Here is a 25161-nt window from a genome sequence, read left to right as displayed (position 1 = left end):
TAAGGGCTGTGTATCGAAACTTTTTTGTTAAGGGCCGTTAAGATTATAATAATCTACATGGATATTATGGATAATATCTTATGAACTTGCATACTTTTACTTTTTGTGAACTTACATTACATCGGAAACAGATTTATTTACATATTTCGTATACTAGAAATAATTCTGAAATAATGATGAAGTAAAAATAAATAAACATATCTACGCTTTGTTATTAGTTATTTTAAATATATTAATATTCTGTCCAAATTCGTTAATCTTTGAGAGCTCTAAAACTAAATTTAATTTTTGGTATAAAATACATATTACATCTTACTTCGTAATTATCTAAAATATATAATATATTATAATATTATATTTGGTACAAAATATTGTCAAGAAAAATGGCGTATCCGCCAGAAATTAAAAATGTATTACTGGTTGCCTGCACAACCGCAACGTATCCGCCAGAAATTAAAAGACTTTTTCAGGCGCCATCTTTTAGTCAAGTCGAGAAGTAAGGGAATCAGACAATGGAATTGTCTGGTATGAAGAAGTACGCTTTCCGAGAATTGGGGAAATTTCGAGAAGCAGTCAATAGAGTATATAAAGCTGGAGCCATCGACAACTGAGACAGTTTTGAAATTTGAATATACCGCGCGTGGAAGTGAAAATCGGACAATTTGGTGAAGGAATCTTATAAATAGTTAGTTTGTTGTGTGTTATAAGTTAGTAATTGTGTATAAAGTGAGAAAATAAATTCGTTAAGTATTTTATCGTGAGTTTAAATTAGTGGACCCACGGAATCCGTAACAATTAAAAGTCAGAAGTGGGATTCAAGAGGATTTTTAAGAAGAAATTAAGTGGATTGGAAGATTTTTTAGACCGAATTGGAGTATTTTTATGGTTGGTACAAAGGGAGCAAGCAGAAGAAAATGGAGGAAGTAAGCAAATTATTGGGCGATTTTATGGAGAATATGAGAAGAGAGAAGGCAGAAGAACAAGAAAGACTCCGTAAAGAACGAGAAGAGGAACGAGCCCGATTGGAAAGAGAAAAAGAAGAGGAAAAACTGCGACGTCAAGAAAAACAAGACCAACTACAGAAAATGCTTATGGAGAATCAAGAAATTAGACAAGAACAGTTGGAGAAAATTGTAGAAAATCTAGAAGTGCGTCGCCAGAAAGATAAACAAGAAGAACAGGACCGGCTTGAGAAAATATTAGGAAATCTAGAAATTCGTTTTGGAGGAGCGACGTCAAAAGAAAGACAAGAAGAACAGGACCATATTCAGAAAAATTTTAGAAAATCAAGAAATTAGACAAGAACGGTTGGAGAAAATTGTTGAAGATTTAGAAGTGCGTCGCCAGAAAGAAAAATTAGAAGATCAAAACCGTTTTAAGAAGAACTTTGAAGAACTGGAAAAAAGGCAAGGCATTCACCTTCAAGAAGCCGTAGAAGATCTGGAGGAACGCCTTCAGCAGAAAATGGAAAAATTAGAGATGGACATACAGAAGACCAAGGTACAAGCAAGGACACCTGGCGTCTCTGGAACTGCGAACCTCAAGGCCCCGACCTACGATGGACAAACGACATGGACAATGTACCACCGTCAGTTTGAAGCAGCCGCCGCTGCCAACGGATGGACTGACCAGGAGAAAGCAGCGGCACTTGTCATCGCGCTGCGTGGCCCTGCCCTGGAACTGTTGCAAACTATTCCTGCAGCCCAACAGCAGGAATACCAAACTTTGGTCGCTGCACTGGACAGAAGATATGGCGACCAACATCGACGCCAACTTTACCAGGCCCAGATCAAGACACGCCTGCAGAGGTCCGAGAGAGAGTCTGCAGGAATTTGAAGCAGACTTACGTCGGCTGGTACACCTAGCGTATCCTGAAGCACCGGAAGGATTTAGGGAGGAACTCGCTGCTCAGTGCTTTATCCAGCGGACTGAGGGACAATGAATTACAGAGGGCGCTGCAAATATCGCGATTTTCTACCAGCAGCGAAGTACTCGTCAGGGCGCTGGAAATAGAAGCTGCATTTAGCGCCATTCTAAACAGAAAGATAGGCTCGGTAACGGTTGAGGAACAGCCAAAGAGTTCTCACATACGTTTGGAGGAGATGTTTAATAAACTATGTGAATTACTAGTGAACAAAAGAGTCAACAACACCCAGACAGAGAACCAAAGAAGATTCCAGGATATGAGGTGCTATAGATGGCAGGAATGGCCACATCAAACGGATTGTCGCATCCAAATGCGATTCCATTCTCATCCAGAGAACATCGGCACATCGGAAGATCCCAGGACATAAGTTGCTATAGATGTGGCAGGAATGGCCCATCAAACGGGATTGCCGCGTCCAAATGCGATTCCGTTTACCATCGAGAGAACATAGGCACCAGGAAATCAACACTAATGAGCGAGTATTGGCTGAAGAAAACAGAGCCCCTAGGATGTTTTCCGTTAGGAGTCTAGGAAAAACCGCTGACAGTTTGGTGATCAACAGGAAGGTCAATGGTAGAAGAATTCGAATGACTGTGGACACAGGCGCTATGGTATCGTTGGTGCGGACTAACTCGGTGCAAGGATTGAAGATGATGCCTCTTAGAAGAAGAGTGTATTTACGTACAGTTACGGGGGGAAATGGCCGTTGTACGGGAGAGGCTTTCATAGAACTGGAGTTAGGAATTTGAAGTTTCGGCATAGCGTTTTAGTGGCAGACATTGAAGATGATTTTATCATGGGTATGGATGTGATCAGTCAACATGGTTTTCGTTCGATCACCATAGAAACATCCTGAAAATCGGAAATGAGGAATTTTCTGTATCTAAAGAGAAGAGACCAGGAAATATGGAAGAAAGATCATCGAAAATTGTGATGATACCTGGTGATACCAAGAAGACTGTGTTCGAGGAAACTAGAAAACCGCTGGGTGCCGTGTAGGACGGGTACAAATTATCGACAACGAGCCAGATCGACGACGAGCTACTTTGGGCAAGAAAATGAAACATCGCGAAAGCACTATCAGAGTAAGGAATTTTAAACTGAGAACTGACGAACAATGGACGACGATACAGTTGAGGAAAGATCAAATGGAAGATCCAGACATCGGAGCAATACTACGGCTCAAGGAAGGTAACGGCGAGAGACCACCGTGGCAGGATATTGCGGACAGAGGGCTCGTTTTCAAAGCTCTCTGGGCTCAGTGGAATTCACTGGTGATTGAGAATGGATTGATAAAGCGCACGTGGGAAAGTGCGGATGGCAGGACAGTAACAACTCAGTTACTGGTACCAAGGAAGAAAGTCACCCAGGTATTGGAAGAAATTCACGGTGGTAAAACTGGAGCCCATCTTGGAGTAAACAAGACCTTGAGTAAGCTGAGAGACCGTTTTTACTGGGTGGATTATTGCGAAGATGTTAAGAAATGGTGTCAACGTTGTAAGATTTGCGCAGCTAGACAAAGACCAAGTACTCGATCTGGGGAAGAAATGGAACAGGATAGCGTTGGACTGTCGTTCGAAAGAATCGCTAGGAAGGAAAGATTATTGGACATTCATAAGGCCGTTAGAAGTAAGATTGCGCTAGCCAGTGACCGGATGAAAGCTCATTACGACCTCAGAGCTAATTCTACGGGATTTCAACAGGACGATAGGGTATGGTTGTATAACCCACAGCGCAAGAAAGGAAGGTCCCCAAAGTTAACTCCAGCATGGGAAGGTCCTTATACAGTCATCAAGAGGATAAATGATGTTGTGTACCGGATTCATCGCAGCCCTAGAAGTAAGATGAAAGTAGTTCATCTGGATCGATTGAAGAGATACCAGACAGGAAACCTTGATCGGGAGATCAAATTTGAGAAGGGCAATGTCAAGAAAAATGGCGTATCCGCCAGAAATTAAAAATGTATTACTGGTTGCCTGCACAACCGCAACGTATCCGCCAGAAATTCAAAAAGACTTTTTCAGGCGCCATCTTTTAGTCAAGTCGAGAAGTAAAGGGGAATCAGACAATGGAATTGTCTGGTATGGAAGAAAGTACGCTTTCCGAGAATTGGGAAATTTCGAGAAGCAGTCAATAGAGTATATAAGCCGGAGCCATCGACAACTGAGACAGTTTTTGAAATTTGAATATACCGCGTGGAAATTGAAAATCGGACAATTTGGTGAAGGAATCTTATAAATAGTTAGTTTGTTGTGTGTTATAAGTTAGTAATTGTGTATAAAGTGAGAAAATAAATTCGTTAAGTATTTTATCGTGAGTTTAAATTAGTGGACCCACGGAATCCGTAACAATATGTATTAATTGTTAATTGTAATTCGAATTTTTTGGTTGTTATAATAGTTTCAAAATTTCAAAGCCTTATCAGTATATTCAAAATAATAATATACGACATAGATATTATTTTTGTTGAGGTAATTTTGAAAATTTAATTGTTTCCTGAGTATGCAATTATTGAATATGTTTTGTAATATTTTCTTTTCGTTTATTTTTTTTTATTTTTTTTTATATTAATCTTCTTACTCTCATACAAATTTATTCCAAAGGTATGCGGAATAACTTGCTTACACAATTATAAAGAGAACGATTGAACACATAAACACATAAAGTGCTGCTTCACAGGCCTGTGTGCCGCCGATCTGGGAATAGTACGGCCGGCTTTCGGCTTTCAATTCTCATCTGTCATAATTTCGAAACGGTCATTCAAGTGGAAAGGTCGGATCAAGTCGCCGGGGTTGTTTCTGTGAAGTATTTTTGTTTTATGACCATTTTTCCATTCATGCCCGGTCGTGTTTGCGTAGTGCGTGGTTTTTAAATATCGTGCGTATTTTTTTCACGTGGAAAAAGAAGGTTTCAGTGATTTTTTGTGTAGTTTTAAAATCAACTGGAAATACTTATTGGATTATCTATCAGTAGAAAAATTTAGGAACCGAAAAATGTAATGTATAATTTATGAATCAAATAAGCATGCGAGGGATGTATAGTGTAAGCATTTTATTTTGTCTCGCTCTTAACAAGCTTAGATTTTTTTTATTTTTTGAGTTAGAAGATTTATTAAAAAATATAACTCTGTGTCAAGTTTTAATAAGTATTATCAAAAATAGCATACAGTATCAAAAGTAAATGATATAAAGAATTTTTAAATTGAAAACTGGAGTCAGTTTCAATGAGAGAATATCGAATTAAAGAAATTGCTGATTTAGGAAAGTCGTTCTCTGGACAGGGATTTGATGATTTGCAGCAGATAGATGTAAAAGGGTTACTTGAATCACATTGTTTAACTTACTGAAGAAGAACTCAAAGAATTGGCGCTTAAAAATGAAGAAAGATGAAGATTTAGATGTAGTGTGGTAACACCACAGGAGTTAACACTGAAAACACTCTACAGTATTACCACACCCATGTAATATTTGAAATGATATATATAAGATATATGATATATTTATATAAATAAGATATATGTTTGAAAATTATACAAGAGGTCTTTGCGGTATTGGCATCACCATAATTTATTTATTTGTTTATATTTATTTTATATTTATCCATGTTTTTATAAATATTATATGGCCCTTGTGTATATAATGTTAACATACATACTTGTATATAGATATGTTCGTACCGTATGAGCGAAAATAAAACGGCTTCAGCGATGTCTATGAACTGAAGATCGCTATCAATTAATATGTACAATTATATAGGGAATTTCATCGATCTTCATTTCCATGCCAACTGGACGCAGTTTTTTTCGATCATACGGTACTATGTAAATAGTCACGAATAGTAGATCTCTATAAAAGAAATATTTTTTCTTTACTATTTTTCAAATAAGTCCAAAATAACCGCGAAAATAACCGACTTATTCTAGTTTGAAAGTTTCTATGAAAAGTGATTTTTTGCTTAAATTATGAAAACCACAGGATCTTTTCTGTTTTTTTCTTGTAAATTTAAACCTATGCTGCCATATCATCAAGAAATAATGTTTTAAAACTAAAATAACTAAAAAGTAAAAAAAATATCAAATTTTCAAAAATAAAATTTCGCGAAAAAACTCATAACCGTGTTTCTGGGATCGAAATATACTACCCGTAACAATAGTTGCACTTATTTAAGACTCTCCCTCTATAGTTAATACATATTTATAAGTATATACATAAATACGTAAGTATGTATGTTATGTATACACAAGGACATGTAATATTTTTAAAAAACATATATAAATATAAAATAAATGTAAACAAATAGGTAAATAAATTATGGTGCCGCAATACCGCAAAGACCTTTTCTTTATTACATAAACTAGGTTATACTTTATATAATAAAAGTTTATTTTAATATACGCGGTTTCGAGGGAAACCATTACAAGGTGGCCTAATATTTCGTGGACTACTACGTATTTTTAAAATCAAAATACCTTAGTTGGTTGAATTGAATACAATTATTATTTATCTCTATAAAGAGATAAATAGAGCATCAAATTAAAAAAAAAATACATATATTAAGACATTTTAAGAACCGATAATCTGATATGCCCTCTAATCTAACGGACAAATACGACGAAGCTTTTGTTGTGGTTCGAAAAATACACAGTAGTGCTACGACTACGAAATATTGGCACTTATTCAAATATATTTAATATGTATTAGATAGGATATTTCTTCTGATATTAAAAATGCACAAAAAATGTATAACATATCTCTTTCGATTAATTAGTTTTATATGGTTTAATCAAAATATAAACAAATGTTAATATATTTATTTGTTTCAAGTCAATCATGTCATATCATCCTTCGATGTTGAGGATTAGTCGCAGAAACTCATATCCAGATCCTCTGGTTATATGGCCAAGGTCTCCGCCAAGGTATTTAGGTTTTCCTCGCTTCATAATATTCAAAAGTAGTCTGTCGTGCTCCATTCTATGAAGTTCTTTTTCATTTCTAGTGGTCCAAGATATTTTAAGCATTGTTCAATATGGGGCGTTATATGGAAGGGAAACCTGGGTGCCGTTCCTGCCGTAACCTGGATGCCGGCACACGAACGCATTAAACAAGTTGTAACAGAGACACCTTAGACAACTGTTAAGAATCAAATGATACTACTATGTCTCAAATGTATCAGCCCTTGAAAAAGCTGCGAAAGCGCTGAAGTCATGATACGCGTTGAAGTCCGCCTACCGAAATTTTTTCTTCACGGTGAGCATGTAGATGGTAATAGAAAGCCGGGTGGACAACTCTAAATATACAAGGATATTTTCCATGAAAACTTAAAGGGGATAAGCATGCAGAATCAGTTAACAAGGAGACAACCAAAAAGTAAAGAGGCAACAAAGTAATGAAATTTTTGAATGTCCGGAGTGCAGAAGAGAGATAATATCACGTATTAGGCTCTTCAGTCACGGAAAAGCTCAAGAAAATGCTTCGCGTAGCCATCTTCTAATGCGTGTCTAATACTCTTCAGCGAGTAATGGCAGTAAGTAAGGAATAGGGCGTGACATGTTATAAAACATAGTTTATATCAATAACTGTGACTTGTGGCAGCGTATGTAAATATGTATAGTATATATAAAACTCTAAGTAAAAAATAAAAGGAGAACTTAAATCCTCTTAAAGTGGGATAAAACAAGATGCAAACACTATGCAACTCAGGGCACTCAGCTCATAATACCCTTGATGTTATCAACGTTTTATGTCCTACCAATATGAAATAGCTACTTCTTAAATGTTAAATAATTCTATTTAATGTATTGTAATGTATTGTTAAATATATTTAATTGATAGGTTTAATAATAATAGCACAAAAGCCTTATTTTACAGATAAAATAATCGAAAATAAAATAATGATTATAAAAGTAATATTCTGGTAGGTCATAATAGTTATTTATACACGAAAGGCGATAATGCCACTTGATGAATGTTATTTGTAACACGATAGGCGTTATCTTATACTAACGCCCGTTGATACATACAAGATTTAATTTTTTATTTTACCATTATTTCAGTATTTTTCGATAATTTCTAATACTTACTATATCAATTAATTAAATTTGGACTAGTAACTTGTGCTTTATTTGCCAAGATTTCTGAAGGGCATTATAGATTATAATGTCCTGCATGGATATTATGGATAATATTACCCGTGAACTTAGATAATTATTATTACTAGTACCTACTAGTAATAATTCTGAAATAATGATGAAGTAAAAATAAATAAAGATATATACGGCTTAGTTATTAGTTATATTAAATTTATTAATATTCTGTCCAAATTCGTTAATCTTTGAGAGCTCTAAAACTAATTCTAATTTTTGGTAGCAATATTACCGTAGCAAAAAATAAAATACTAATTCACCTCAATACACCAAAACACTTTACTTTTGCACTGGACGCACGTCTCGCTAACTATGTCCGCATCGTCAGCAGATCATTAACACTAAACAGAGTTTAGCAAACAGTGCAAAACTAAAGTGTCTTGGTGTACTGTCGTGAATTAGACAAGCATACGACATATATTATTTTTGTTAAGGTAGTTTTGATTTTTTTCCTCAAAATGCAATTATTGATTATGATTTTTTAGTATTTTTTTATTTTTTTTGTTTATGTTACATTAATCTTATAACTCTCGTACAAATTTAATTCAAAGTTATGCGGAATAACTGTCGCTTACACAATTAAAAAAGAGAACGATTGAACACATAAACACATATTGTGTTGCTAAATAGTTATTTACACTTAAGTCGTGAATAAAACCCCCGTCTAAGTTCATTTCTCTTTCAGATTTGATAATAACTGTGTCAATGTCAGATAACTCTAGGTTTTGATATTGAATATCATTATTTAAATAATATTATATTATAAATAGAATATATCGTCTGTCTTACTAGCATACAGGGTCGGCAAGGTTTAGCTTTTGGTTATAGCGACTTTTGATTATATCGATACTATTAGACATGTAAATACCGACCCAAGACTATCTCTTGCCAATATGGTATAATCAATAAAATATGTATATCTTTGACTTAAAACTATTTACTTTCGAAATTTAATGGTTGCTAGGGATTTATGAAAAGTTTTCGCAGAATTTTAAATTACATTAAGTAAACAACCTTTAAAATATCGTTAATGTAAAAAATAGCTTTTAAAGTTATTATCTTTAAAAAACTTGCTTTTTAAGTATTCCTGTAAAATTGATTAACAATTTTTAAAACTTATATCTCTACCGAGATCTCTACAAATATTAGTTTTTCATATTTTAAATAAATATTTGTGTAAGTAATTTTTAATACAAAATTATCGTAACAATCTCCTATATATGTACCATGTTACCGATGTTCTTACGTTGCTTTTCTTGTCATACTTGTCATAGTGGTACATGTGTCATGAAAGCAATCAAAATTAATAAGTATATTTTTATAAAAGAATATGAGTAAAATTATGGCGGCTTCAAGTCTAATAATTTCAAAGATTTTTTTGTCAATTTAAGTTTAAATTGTTCTTTAAATTTCTCATTAAAATTATTTTATTATACAGGGTGGTCCAAACTGTATTCCCGAAACTTCGGCGGCATATTCTGCAGATAAAAATAAGGTAAAAAAGTTCGTATAAACTTATGTCCTAAAATGCTTCGTTTCAAGGTGTAGATATTTCATTTTTTTTCGATTTTTTTCTAATAATTTCTGAACTAAATTCGGTATTTGAATGAAAGTTAGTATCTGTTTTTTTAACATTAGAAAATTCATTTCGACGTCAATGACTCCTACTTGTAGGGGGCACCAAACCAAACATTGCAAATTTATTATTTCAGGCTAATAACTATCCAATCAACATGTATAATTTTTGTCAATTATGACATGCAATGACTATTTACATTTCAGATATCTGGAGAACGATTGAAAAATTGCTGCGAGCAACTTTTTACTAAGAGATATTTTTTACGTAAAATAAGGCGTAAATTTATATTTTTTACTCTGTAGTGCAAAACAAGGACGGACGAAAAGTTATTACTCTTCAAAACAGTAAAAAAGCATGTAGGTGGCGCCCTTCCAAGTAGAAGTCATATTGACATCTCTCATTTCTCATTTAAAAAAAAACAGATACGAATTTTCATCCAAATATCGACATTATTTTAGCATATCGACATATTAGCATTTTAGGACATAAGTTTATACGAACTGTTTTACTTATTTTTATGTGCTGCCGAAGTTTCCGGAATACAGTTCGGACCAAGCTCCGTCACGTTGGAACCCGCTTTAAAGTAAACTTGTCGTTTTTTGGCTTATTATGAACTACAAACGATGCAATTGATTGTAGTAAATTCAGTTTTTTTTTGTAGTACTAATAATTAGCCAGAAAAAGTAAACAATTCAGCGCAATCTAATAGAGAGAAAAAATTGTTTTAACAAATGTCTAAACAACTTCAAGATCGTTTGTAGTTTTATGTAGTAGCAAAAAAACTCAATGAAAGTGTCTTGGAATTAGTGAATTATAGTAAAATTTGGAAATTAACATAGTTTGACATAATGTCTTTAGTTGTACACAAACTACAAACGATGCAATTGATTGTAGTAAATTAATTTTTTTGTAGTACTAATACTTAGTCAAAAAAGTAAACAATTGAGCGCAATTTAATAAAGAGAAAAAATATTTTTTTTTAACAAATGTCTAAAAATCTTCAAAATCGTTTGTAGTTTTATGTATATAGTAGCAAAAAAAACTTAATGAAAGTTTCTTGGAATTACTAAAGTATAACAAAATTAACATAGTTTGACATAATGTCTTTAGTTGCATACAAACTACAAACGATGCAATTGATTGTAGTAAATTCAATTTTTTTTGTAGTACTAATAATTAGTCAGGAAAATTGAGTGCAATTTAATAAAGTAGTTACATAGTAGAAATTTAGATCTTAGGATTAAAGAACATATATAAATGTATAAATATCTATTAATAATCTCCAGCAAAGTTCCGATCTAGGATCCCATTGTATAATAAATAGTTACACGATTAATGAAAATTCAATTAAGTTATTACATAGAGAAAGAAAAGGCAGACGCTTAAATTACCTTGAACAGTTAAAAATATTAAAATCAGCTCAAAACGACAATAATGTAAACGCCCAACTAGGATTACCCCTATTGTATAAACTCCTTAAACCTACTATCATTAAACTGTGACCATAGCAAATGTATATATCCTGATAATGTAGTCAGACGGTTAGTTTTATGGAAATAGGTAGAGATAAAGTTACTCCCATTAAATTTTGATACAACTAAAAGCGTGTTTTATTAAAATACTAATATGATTATAGTAAATCTTATTTTTTGTAGTACTAATAATTAGTCAAAAAAGTAAGCAATTGAGCGCAATCTAATTAAGAGAAAAGTTATTGTATGATAAACGACTAAAGAACTTCGAAATTGTTTGTAGTTTTATGTAGCAGCAGAAAAAAATCAATGAATGTGTGTTGGAATTAATTACCTATAAAGTAAAATTTGGAAATTAACATAGTTTGACATAATATCTTTAGTTTTATATAAACTAGAAATCATGAAATTAATTGTAGTAAATTCAAAGAACTCAGAACAAGTGAGTGCAATGTAATAAAGAGAAAAAATATTGTTATAACAATTGCCTAAAAATCGTTGTAGTTTTATGTAGTACATTTGTAAAAACAATAATTTTTCTCTTTATTACATTGCGCACAATTGTTTACTTTTTCTGGCTAATTATTAGTACTACAAAAAAATTGAATTTACTACAATCAATTGCATCGTTTGTAGTTTGTATACAACTAAAGACATTATGTCAAACTATGTTAATTTCCAAATTTTACTATACTTCTCTAATTCCAAGAAATTTTCATTAATTTTTTTTGCTACTACCTACATAAAACCATAGTTTAAGGAAAATAGGTTTCCTTATACTATGATAAAACTACATACGATTTTGAAGATTTTTAGACATTTGTTAAAACAATATTTTTTCTCTTTATTACAATGCGCTCAATTGTATACTTTTTCTGACAGATTATTACTACAAAAAAATTGAATTAACTACAATCATCTGCATCGTTTGTAGTTTGTGTACAACTAAAGATATTATGTTAAACTATGTTAATTTCCAATTTTTACTGTAATTCACGAATTCCAAGAAACTTTCATTGTGCTTTTTTACTACTACATAAAACTACAAACGATTTTGAAGATTTTTAGACATATGCTAAAAAAATATTTTTTCTCTTTATTACATTGCGCTCAATTATGTATGTATCTACTTTTTCTGACATATTATTAGTACTACAAAAAAATTAAATTTACTACAATCAATTGCATCGTTTGTAGTTTGTGTACAACTAAAGACATTGTTTCAAACTATGTTAATATCCAAATTTTACTATAATTCACTAATTCCAATAAACTTTCATTGAGTTTTTTAAGACTACAAACATAAGACTACAAACGATTTTGAAGATTTTTAGACATTTGTGAAAACAATATTTTCTCTCTTTATTACATTGCGCTCAATTGTTTACTTTTTCTGGCTAATTATTAGTACTGCAAAAAAATTGAATTTACTACAATCAATTGCATTGTTTGTAGTTGATAATAAGCCAAAAAACGAAAAGTTTACTTTAAAGCGGGTTCCAACGTGATGGAGCTTTCGAACCACCCTGTATAATAGAGCATGCAGTAGTCGCATGCAGTCACATGCATGCTTCCCAATGTCTTGCGTACAGGACTTTTTCTAATTTTTACCAATGACAATTTTAAGTATTTCATTTAACTATGAATGTCAACTAAAAAACCATTTGAAAATTTACCATTAAAAATTATTAGTGACAACAAATTTACCTAGCGCTATAGTACCAATCATCGATTTTTATTTCCCATCCAGAAAGATAATTTTAAAAATAAATTTTCGATTCCTCGAAGAATCTCCGTCATAGAAAACAATTACAAATCCATGATCTATTATGTTTAGTATATTTAATATGTATGTAAATTAAAATAAGAATAAATTTCCAATAAAAACAGAAATTATTTCCAATTAAGTCGAAACAGTAAATCGAACGTAATCATTTATAAATAACTCTCGAATGACGATGGTCTGCGAATCGTTGTTTATTTAATGAATTGGCAATGTCAGCATAGGTTAAAAGTTTTATTTATTATTTAGAACGAGCTAATTTGCATCGAATACAGGGTGCGCCTTTTTAGGATTGTAATGTGTCAAATAATAAAGAACTGAAATGACGTTTGAAATATGTCTTGGTGTTGACGTGACACGCAAAGTGTACCTACTGCTTGTAAATTTTTTGTTTGGAGTTTGGAGTACACATGGTTTGAGAATGATTTCTATTAAAATAAATCAAAAGTTAATTTCAAAATTATATACAGTATGTCTCTCGGATCGGATTTTTTGCTTGTTCTAAAATAGCTAATCCCGTTCGTACTTTTCCCAGTTTCCATACCGTTTTAGAGAAAATTAAAAAAAAACATGAAAATATACTTGAATTTTTTTCAATCTTTTGAAGTCCTAAAAATCAAAAGGCGTTTCTATGGTAATATAATTTGGATTTCACTTTTTGACAGTAGGGATGTTCGGTCATAAGATTTCAGTACCGGTATCTGGTACCATGAAGTACCGGTCCTACAACCTGTATACCGGTTCCAAGAATTAGATCGGAAGGACCAATACTGCACCGAAAAAAGTTATGAAAAAAGTTATGAAAATAGAAAAAGTACTGGAAGCTGCTGTTTTTGGAGATATAAATGGAGCGGAAAAAAGATGCTATTTACATTTTCTTTTACATATTTTAAATAATAGAGTAGACGTTATTCAATATCGACTTGAGTTTTACGGACACACATTCTCATTTATAATAATATACATGAGAGATACATGAGTGAGATGCTTTACTTGAATTATTTTAAACTCGATTTTAAATGTAGTAAAAAAATAAACCTAGATTATTAGACCAAACTAGACTAGCAATGCATTAAACATACATCAAAATAAATTACATTGCATGTCCCTGACCGTATTATACCAAAAGATCGAAAAAAAACGGCGTCCAGTTGGCTTGGAAATGAACATCGATTGCATTCCCCATATAATTTTACATATAAAATAGAAAACAAATTTCTTGCAGTATAGGTATAATAATCCTTATATAATAAAATTATATAAGGATTCTTGCCACTTAAACCGGTACCGAAATAGTTTTATGCATGTTTTCTGATTTTTATATTATCATGAATCTATCTCGCAACCAGTACCGAAACCGGTATACCAGTCTTACCAAAGACAATACCGATACCGGAATACCGAACATGCCTATTTGATAGATGGTTATTATTACATAATTTTGATTAACGTCATATTGCTGTTGTTAAATTGTTATCACATTTTCCGATAACTATTATCACCTTTTCCATTGAACTAAATAAATGTTGTGCTTCTTTCTTCTTACAGTGCCATACCCTATATGAGCGTCGGCTACCTCTCGCATGTACTTGTGTTGTGTGTCATCAGTGTTCCACAAGTACACGGGACCTACAGTTTATTGCCGAATCCGAACGGCACTATTTGAGAGGCTGTACAAGGCTCAAGGTGGTTTGCCATTGCCTTCCTTGAGGTGGCCGCTCGTTGGTCGCTCTATTTAGATAAATAAATATTTTTATTTAAATACATAAAGCGACCGTACTGGCTGGGGATCGAACCCAGTACCTTCCGCTCCGCAGATCGACACATTAACGCTGGAGCTACGGCCGGCCACTTCTTTGACATTTTAAAATAGCAAAAAATATGATGGTAATTCTGACGTTATATTTTCATGTCTTTTTTTATTTTCTCTAAAACGGTACGGAAAAAAGCTTTTTTTCTGAAAACGTCAATAATAAAAAAGTGTTTCTTCTTGTAAAGACAATCCGGGACGTACAGCAAAACTCTCTTCTTATGCAACAACAATGAATGAGATGGGTTTGCGCAAAAAGCAAGATCAAGACCAAGAGATTTTGGTCTTACGCAAAAAGTAAGATCAAGACCAAAACTAAGTCACAGCTTGCAAGCCGTTCAAGCTTCACGTTTTTTATTTGCAGCTTATTTTTCAACGAAATTTGGATTTACGGATTTATCCCTCATACGATTATACAATATTTCAATTCACCTAAATTCACATCAATAAAAGTACGACCCATTTTCACTGTTATAGATCCTCTCCTAACTCGTTGGACAGGGTGTTTGTATGGTGGAAAGTTAACGACCGCGATCTTTTAGGTCTATTGTGTCTCCCTTTCTTGAGTTATAACTCATCATACAGTCTCAGGGCTTTGACAAAATCCAGTATCTGATACGGTTTTAGAGAGTTTTAGTTCTCAATCTCCGATATCAGTCGTACCAAAGTTTATGGCACGAATGGTTGTCATATCGGCGAACTCAGTGACGAGGTGTTCTGATGTTTCCCCATTTTCCCCACAGAATTTCCATTTCCTGTTGTTTCCTAGCTTCAATTTATTGAGGTGTTCATTGAGGAGACAGTGACCTGTTAAAAACCCCGTGACAATCCGAAGATTTTGATCCGTTTTGAAAAATTAGCAATAGATATAAAGCAAAACCATTGTTCTGATGCATGTTCGAAGATTTTATCAAATCAATAACAAATATAATAAACATAATTTTAACAAACCAATAAGAATATCTTCTCATATGGGTAGGTATGGGCATTTGAGCCAGACAGCAGACTTTTATTGATTTTGCTGTCTCCTTTAGTGTTTTTGTTGTTTTATTGTTGATACTACCTGCTTCATACTTTTTCACATCTGTTTTACTGTTTCTTTTGCTGTTTTACTATTTGTTTTACTGTTTTAGCTCTCTATTTATAGAATTATCAAAGCTGACAGCATAAAAGCAGTAAAACAGATAGGAAAACAGCAAGAGAAACAGTAAAACAAACGTCGAAAAGTATGAAGCAGGCAGTAACAACAGTAAAATAAAAAAACAAAAACAGTAAAGCAGACAGCAAAATCAGTAAGAGTCTGCTGTTTGGTTCAAGTGCTTCTATATCTACTCATATGTAATTATTTAAAAAACACACTCTATAGTTATACTGAAGGCAATTAAGTGAAAATTATTTCAAAACAACCATATAGATTATTTAATAAGTGATTAAACTATATTGTTTACTAAAGGAAAACACATTGTTATCTGTTAAGTTCAAGTTGACACTCAATAAAAAACGCTTTCAGAATTGGGTTGGCCCTCAGAGTGACATATTAACACTGTCTATAAAGATATATTTTTGTAATACCTAATACTAATATCATTGTTTATATAGAGGTTTATGAGCAGAACTAGTATCTAATATCACAAAGCATCTTTGTGTTCCGTGATATCAGTCAAGAAACAAATTAATGTACCGACTAAGTTTTTTTTTTAATTCATGTTATTACAGTAATTAATTATTATTTATATTTATATGTCAATGACATTAAATTGGAAGGTTATTTATGCTAAAGCATAAGGTGCTATCCAAGTAATACTCATAATATTATCTAAATACAAGCGAAGAATATTATTTGATATAATATAAACTGAAGTAAAATAACTAAAATGGCAATATAGCCCGAAAAAAAATTACAACGGAGTTTCTATATTATATGAAAGCAACGCAACGGTGAGACATGTACTATATATAATATCTTATTTTACCTTGATTTTTATTCGAAAGGAGGACATAAAATCTTAATGCACTTTTAATGTTTGAATACTTATAACCTAGTGGTTTCGCATAGTTTTTATAGGATTTCATTAGGAATAGATCATATAATTGTTTTATGTTGTTGTGAAAATAACAAGCCTGCTCAAAATCGTTATATATGTGCAATATATAGGATATAGGAACATACTTATCAATAAATACGTATTTCTCGAAACAGTTTATGAACTTATCTTAAAATAATATTAGTTATTTTTAATTTTTAAAGTGAAAGTATTTTTTTTGTTATTCCTTTGAACAATTCTTCAATCAGAATGTAATTGTTTATTATCCTATAGTAAGTTATACTACAGTTATTATCTGCAAATCAATATCCGATAGTCAAGCAGCACTAAAAGCGATCAACTCAGTAATCAGCAATTCGAAGTTGATCAAAGAATGCCTTGAGAAGCTGACCAAATTAAGCAAAGCAAATAAAGTCCTCCTACTCTGAGTGCCCCCTCACCAAGGAATAAGGAGTGAACAACCCAGTAACCAAACCAGAACCGTTTTGTTTTCCAAGCGGAAACCAACTGAAAGCGGAACTGAAAAACCTGGAGGACCCCATTCGTAACCTGGAATGGGAATCCCCCAGCGGTCTAAGATCTAGAAAAAGTTCTCCAAACCAAACACACACACACACACACACAAAACTCACGACCGAAAAAAATCAAAAATTTTTCTTGAAGTAAAAACAATCTTCAGATCGTCAAGGGGTTTCTAACAGGACGCTGTCTCGTCAACGAATACCTCAGTAGATTGAAGCTGGAAAACAACGGCGAATGCAGATTCTGTGGGGAAAATGGGGAAATACCAGATCACCTTATCACGGAGTGCGCCGAGACGACCAAACCGTTCGTACCATAACCTTTGGTACGGCTGATGTCGAAGATGGAGAGCTGGCCCCTGGGGAGCCGTCTCAGATACTGGCTTTTATCAAAGCCCTGGGACTATATGATGAGTTATACATTGTTATAACTCAAGACCGGGGAACACACAATAGATCTGTAAGGTCGCGGTGATTAACCTCTTTTCTACTAAACATTCTACAATAATTGTTTATTATAATTCTCTTGAAAAAAGGTAATGTCTTTCAGTTACTTTGAATAAAACGATTAAGGAAGGAGTAATATAACGCTATCCATGTATTCGTGAATTAGAGATGGAATCGATATCATGTACTGACAGTTTTGTTTTTGTGACATTTCAATTGACACAATTGAATTTGATTTTATCAAATCAGCCATATTAATCTCCCATCGCACTTTACCAAATTTGTTAATATGCACCTTTCTTAATACTTTTATTCAAAGGTTGTGAAAGGCCAAAACGTAAGAATTTTACCTTTAAAATATGTGTTTATATTTTTTTGCCTTAAGAATATATAACGCTATACTGTTCGGGTCGCTCTCAGGGGTCGGGTGAAGCGGGTGGGTGACCGAAGGAAATATATATTATATTTCAGAAATATGCCTAAGTGTGCGAACACAGTGCAAGCAGGTTTGCCGCTTACTGGTAGTCAGCGCCAATCTGGGCACCTATTCTTGACATCGTTCGCAACTTTGCGTATACGCATAACGTGTATTGTTATAAACAGGGTATCCCAGAAATAAGTGCAAGTATTTTAAAGGGTGGTAGATCTCGATAAAAGAAACACATTTTCTCTTTATCGTTTTTCAAATAAGTCCAAAATAATGGAGTTATTTTACTTTGAAAATTTCCAAAAAAAAATATTTTTTGCTAAAATTTTGAGAACCTTCTTCTTCATGTGCCTTCTCCTCATCGGAGGTTGGCGACCATCAATTGGAATTCCTCCCTGTCTTGAGCCAAACGGATAATTGCACTGGCCCTCCTATATTAAACCACTGGCGCAAATTCCAACCAGGAAAACCGTTTACGCCCGATGCCTCGTCGTCCTTCAATCTTTCCCTCAACGATCAGCTGTAGGAAACTATATTTGTTATTTCGAAAAATATGACCAAAATATGCTGCTTTTCGTCGTTTTATTGTAGTCAATAGTTCTTGGTCCTTACATATTCTTTCCAATACTTCGAGATTTGTTTGAGAACCACTGGATCTTTTCTGGATTTTCTTTCTTATAAATTTAATCTACTACCTATGTTGCCATATTATCAAGAAATTATTTTTTTAAATAAAAACTAAAAAAAATTGCAAAAAAATTCCAAAAATATTTTCAAAAAATTCCGAATTTTCAAAAAAAAATATTTAGAAAAAAACCTCATAGGCGTGTTTCTGGGGTTGAACTATACTACCAGTTAAGTTAAAATACTTGCACGTATTTCTGGGACACCCTGTATATGGTTACATAGTAGCGCCGCGCCGCGCCGCCTCGCGCTTATAACCTTGAAAAATTAAAGCGTGTTATCAAATCGGCTAGTTCACAGTGAAAGCAGGTAGGAGCCGTCAACCAGCGTTCATCGGCGTTCTCGCTTTTACCGGAACGAAAATTTATTTATTTCTGCTTTTGCAGGCGCCGACGGCGCACAGAGGGTATTAAGAACTAAAAGTTGGCCAAAATTATGTTTTATGATTTTTTTGCTTTTTTGCTAGTAATATTAATTATTAGAGGAGAGGGTGCTAATATGGAACCTCATTTTGTTTTTCCTACACAATATTTTTTCCTCTATTCTGAAACCCTTTCCACCGATCAAATAGGGCCATTCTGTGCAAAACCAAGCAATTGGATGAGGATGCTAGAACAAGAAAGTAATTTGTATATTATAGACGATATTTGAGCGAGGATGGGTGTTATAGGGTAAAGACTATTTCCTTTAAGAATCTATTTAAATCAATGTTTTTTTTGGCAGTGGCAAATATTGGCAAGATTTTTGTACATATTCCAAAGCTGGAGACTTTAAGCATTGAACGGATACTAATTTCCATGCGGAATATTGCCGAATAGTCTTACACCTTATAAAAATGCCTCTGATTTTTTAAATATAAAACATTATAAAGAAATAGATAGAAGGAAACGTTTCAAAATAAAAATATGGCATAAAACAGAACAGAGCCAACAAACAAAGCTGGCTCTGTATCCATCATGACAGTTATTATGAACAATTTGCAAAAAAAGCACTACAAACAATTCCACTATTTTTATAATCTTAGAAATATTCAGAATACACTCAAGATAATTCATACTTTTAACTGAAATATATTATTTATTTGATAGTCAACTTACGACTTAAAAAAGCTAATAACTAATAAACGTGCTTACATTTTTAGTATTTATAGATTTGTGTTCAGTTAAGATAAAAAATGAAAATAAAAAAAATAACACTTTTGGCCAGGTTTATAGACCAAATACATCTATGAGCGGCCCCGGCGAGGCGGGCGCGGCGTTTGAATATGGTTTGGTTAGGTTAGGTTAGTTAATCAGGTAAATTTCCTCTTAATTATCTACTACATACATACTGCCATTACTCGCTGACGAGTATTTGACACGCATCAGAAGATGGTCACGCAAGGCGTTTTCTTTCATGAGCCTTTCTGTGACTGAAAAGCCCAATACGTGATGTTATTTCTCTACCGCACTCCGGACATTCAAAAATCTCATTGCTTTGTTGCCTCTTAACTTTTTGGTTCTCGCTGTTAACTGAGTTTACAATTCTTCTCCATTGAGTTCTATTGTGAGCTGCTACTTCCCACTCATTCTGCACATTAATCCCCTTTAAGTTTTCGTGGAAAATGTCCTTGTACCTTTTGAGTTGTCCACCTGGCCTCCTCTTACCGTCTACAAGCTCACCGTAAAGCAGTGATTTTGGTATGCGGTTTTCTTGCATTCTGCATACGTGACCAGCCCATCTTAATCGGGATTTTGTAACCATGACTTCAATACTCTCGCAGTTAGCTTTTTCAAGAACCGATACGTTTGAGACGTGATGGAACCATTTAATTCTTAAGAGTTGTCTAAGGTGTCTCTGTTGCAACTTGTTTAATGCGTTCATGTGTCGGCGGTACGGCACCCAGGTTTCGCTCCCATATAACATGGTGGGGATTATTATTGCTCGGTACACTGCAAGTTTCGTTTTTGTGCTCAGGTCATGGTTGTAAAAAACCCTGTCTTTTAATTTCCAGAATGCTCTTGAAGCGCTGCTAATCCTGTGCTGAATTTCAGAGTCGATATTGGCCTTTTCCGAAATCAAACTGCCGAGATAATTGAATTCCGCTACATATTCCAGTAGCTCTTCTCCGATTTTTATAGCATTGTTGTGATCTTCCGGAGGAGTGCACATGATTTTAGTTTTGTCGATGTTTAGCTTAAGGCCCAAAGCCTCGTATGCCCAGGTATATGTGTTCAACATTTCTTGTAATTGCTGTACAGTTTTTGCAACTAGAGCGCAATCGTCAGCGTATTGAAGTTCTGTGATGAATTTTGTACGTGTTTTTGCCCTGAGTCTTTTTATGTTGACAGAGCGCCGTCGTATCTGTATCTAATGCCCAATCCTCTCTCCTGCAGTTTGCTGTCCACTATAATGGAGAGCGCTGCCATGAATATGTTGAATAGGAGAGGCGCGAAGACACATCCCTGCCTAACTCCTGTATTTGTTAAGAAGGGATCGCTCAGCGATCCATGATGTGACACTCTTGACTTGTTGTTGTTATGGAGGCTTTTACACACTGTAAGGAATTTGATGGGTACTCCGAACTTTGTCATAATTGCCCAAAGTGCATCTCTGTTCACAGAGTCGAAGGCTTTTGTTAGGTCGATGAATGCAACATAAAGTTTAGACTGCTGTTTTTTTACTTTTTCCAGTAGTTGGCGGATGGAAAATATGGAATCGGCGCGGCAGTGCCGCGGTTAGTGCGAAAACCCGTTTGCGATTCTGGAAGGATTTTTTCTATATGTGAGTGCAGGCGGTTTGACATAATTTTTGCAAGAATTTTTCCTCCGATAGCCAAGAGTGAAATTCCCCAGTAGTTTCCGCAGTCTGATGCACTTCCTTTGTTCTTATATATTCACTATATTTGCATTGCAAAAGTCCTGAGGCACCTCTCCGCTTTCCCATATGACATCGAAGAGAGCCTTAAGATGTCCAATAAGTTCTTTACTTGCACACTTATAGATTTCCGCCGGAATCGCGTCACAGCCAGCTGATTTGTTGTTTTTAAGCTGTTTTATGGAGACCTTTATTTCCTGTTCTGTTATTGGGATATCTAATACATCGAGGCTGTTATACTGAGGTATTGTGTTTAGTGCTTCTATATAGGGGTTATTTTCTTGGCTGTAATGCTCTTTCCAGCGGTTTCTGATTTGCTCTTCCTCTTTTAGGAGTTCGCCATTTTGTGCCATGATTGGGCAGCTTGTCTTCTTGGTTGGGCCGTATACTTCTTTTACAGCCTCGAAGAATTTACGGTAATCGTGATGCGTGGCGTACTCTTGAATCTGATTAGCTTTTTGTGACCACCAGTTATCCTTTAGTTGGCGTAGTTTTCTCCGAAGCGTGTTGTTGGCTGCTTTAAAGTTGTCTACCAGCCTTGGGTTGTGTGGATTTGCAGTGACTGCTTGATGTGCTCTATGCTTTTGTTCCAACAAAGCCTGTATATGAGGTTGATTTTCGTTAAACCAGTCTGTTGTTTCTTTTTGTTGGACTTTCCCAGAACAGCTTCGCTGGTTTTATGAATCGCATCCCTTAATTGTGTCCAGCCTTGTTCAGCTTCCAATATTGAGATTGAAGTTATCGGTGGAAGTGATTCTTTGATGGCTTCCCGGAGGGCGTCGGCGGTATTGTTGTTCTCTAGACCCCGTACGTTCAATCTGGTCATGTTGTTTTGTTTTTACAGTGTGGATGTTTGGGTTTTAACTGGATTTTCATTTTTGAAATTAAAAGTCGGTGGTCAGTGCCGCATTCGGCATCTATTCTGGCTTTTTGTGAGTCTAACATCTTTTAGATGCGTCCTTCGAACGATTACGTGGTCCAATTGATGCCAGTGGCCTGATCTGGGATGTTTCCAGGTACCTTTAAACTTGTCCTTCAACATGAACCACGTATTGGTGATGCAAAGATTATACTCTGTGCATGTTGTTAATAAGCGTTCACCATTGCTATTTACGTTTCCCATACCATGTTTTCCCAATACGTCAGGCCATATTTCCTGTTGTTTACCGACACGGGCGTTAAAGTCACCTAGCAAGATAATTCGTTCGTTCTTCGGAATTCGTTGGAGAGCATTTTGTAGAGTTTGGTAAAATTTATCCTTATCCTCAATTTTAGCGTCTAGGGTGGGAGCGTAGGCACTAATGATGTTGACGTAAGTTTTGTCTGATATGGGATACCTTAGGGTCATAAGGCGTTCGGAGACACCAATAGGTACTTCTGTTAATTTGGTTGCAATTTCGTTCTTGATTGCAATGCCTACGCCATGAATTCTCCTGTGTGTTGCGGGGTGACCCTTCCAAAAGAAGGTGTAATGCTCCTCAGTGAGACTACCCTCATCCGGAAAGCGGGTTTCGTTAAGAGCGGCAACATCTATATTTAGCCGGTGGAGTCCCTGTGATACCTGAGCTGTTCTTCTCTCTGGTCGATTTGAATTTTTCTTGTCCAATAGAGTGCGGACGTTCCACGCCGCAAACGTGAAACATTGATGTTTTTTTTTCTCCGATGATACGCTCGTGTAGGCACCCCCTCGCGGAGATCAGATTGAGGGGGTATTTTACCTCCGGATGATGATTTTGTCCCACTCGAATGTTCCATCATTGATGTGTGTAAGCTGCGTGAAAAGGTTTAACTGTGACGGTTACGCTGCCGCACAGTTTTGGCTGCAACTGTAGCACGGGATGGCTGTCACAGTGAGGACCGCGACGATAGTTCCCTTGTGCTACGTTCTCGGCCGGCTAGGAGCAGTTCACTACTCCTCTTCCCCAGAAAGATGGTGGGTCCGAGGGATATATATATATATAGGTTATACCGCCTATACTCGGACGTCAGAGCCTCGTTAGTGTAAACAGGGTGCACCACGTGAAGGTGAGGTTGACTTTTGGGTAAGCTAGGCTTTATGTATCGCTTCAATACCCCTTGCACCCCACTAATATAATCTCTTAATTATCTACTTCCGAATCCTCGCATCTCCGAAATAGCCATATACAATACACGTGATGCATATACGCAAAGTTACGCATCTGTGTATTGTTATATGGCTTTTTAGGAGATGCGAGATGCGAGCGATATTTGAAGATGCGAGTGGTCAAGAATAGGTCCCCAGAGACGGCGCTGGTTGCCGGAAAGCAGAAACCTGCCTCCACTATGTTCGTACCCTAAGGCTTAGCCCGATCCTGTCGTGTTAAGCCACGCCCAAAATTCCAAACACACGTGCTTTGATTAAGGCTTGATTAAGGTTTGCAGGGCTTCAGCATTTGCCATAAAATAGTGAGCTATTTGTTACAAAAGCATATAAATTATATATCCTGTAATCACAAAACTTCAATCTGTTTCCATATTGTAACGGAATTTTAAATTACTTATGTCTTTATTTTCGAGAAAATTTAGTCCAAACATGAGGAATATTTTGTTGATGTTGACCATCAAAATCTTAAAAATAAAGAAGTTGTCTGAAAATGTTCTACAATACGGATATAGTATAATCCTTTATCTTTAATTTCCTTCTTCATAAAACGTTAAATGCCGAACGCTTATTTTGCTACTTTTTCGCACTAGTGAAATGGACTCTAAGACTTTGTCACCATACAAAATGATAGTTACTTAGACTTCTTATGTTACTACACAAATATCTTTCAGCGTTTTGATTTATTCATACATCATTGCTTTTTTATTGTTGTATTCTGTAAAATACACACTTATTTGCCCCATGTCGAATTTTCCCGTAACATTACTTTCCTGTTAATGCTCTTTCTATCTGAGACAGCAAATATAAACATGTCAATGTTGTGCAATTCGAAATAACATTTACCTTTAAAAAGGTCGACAAGCTGGGAATACAATGCGACATTAGGTAACGCGCTTTAATTTAATATTGCTCGGATTAGCATCGAATAGAATAGTTGAATGAGTTTTTACTGATTTCTTGAAACTTTTTACACTGCATTACATTTTGTTAATTTACATATATTAGTCGTTTACAAACACCACCACTGTTATAAACACATAGATAGAGAAATAAACAGGGTGACCCAGTAGGTATTCCAAAAAGCTCCATATCAAGATACTTCTTGAGTTTTTTCTCAACTATTTGATACTTTTTCGCTTTGTATGTCCCCTGATCGTCTTTTTAGGAGGAAATATTTTTTATTATTAACATTTAAAAAAAATGCATTCTTAATTAAACATTTTGTTTGCTTAAATGATTAATTCGTTAAAAGTTTTATACGTTTCCAAATTTTCACACCGTGTTAGAAATAAATTATGAAATATTTTATTATTGATGTTATTTGGTTATGTTGATTTTGACCT

General features: G+C 34.6%; 1 protein-coding gene across 2 annotated transcripts in view; it reads left to right on the top strand.

Moving 5' to 3' along the window:
• Positions 1 to 25161, top strand: part of LOC115891936 (SH2 domain-containing protein 3C) — a 236290-nt gene that overhangs the window by 4138 nt on the left and 206991 nt on the right. The window contains exon 1 of one of the 2 annotated variants that reach the window (XM_030912556.1): positions 4610 to 4922. The exons of the other annotated variant lie outside the window; for it this stretch is intronic. The gene's annotated coding sequence lies outside the window, so the exon portion shown is untranslated. Of the gene's footprint in view, positions 1 to 4609; positions 4923 to 25161 lie in introns of those variants that run through there. 2 annotated transcript variants of the gene reach the window in all.

Source organism: Sitophilus oryzae, unplaced genomic scaffold (assembly GCF_002938485.1).
Source record: "Sitophilus oryzae breed Bouriz unplaced genomic scaffold, Soryzae_2.0 scaffold_1009_pilon_pilon, whole genome shotgun sequence".
Lineage (NCBI taxonomy): Eukaryota > Metazoa > Arthropoda > Insecta > Coleoptera > Curculionidae > Sitophilus > Sitophilus oryzae.
Note: the sequence above shows the minus strand (reverse complement) of the source record. Positions and strands in the feature narration are given on the sequence as shown.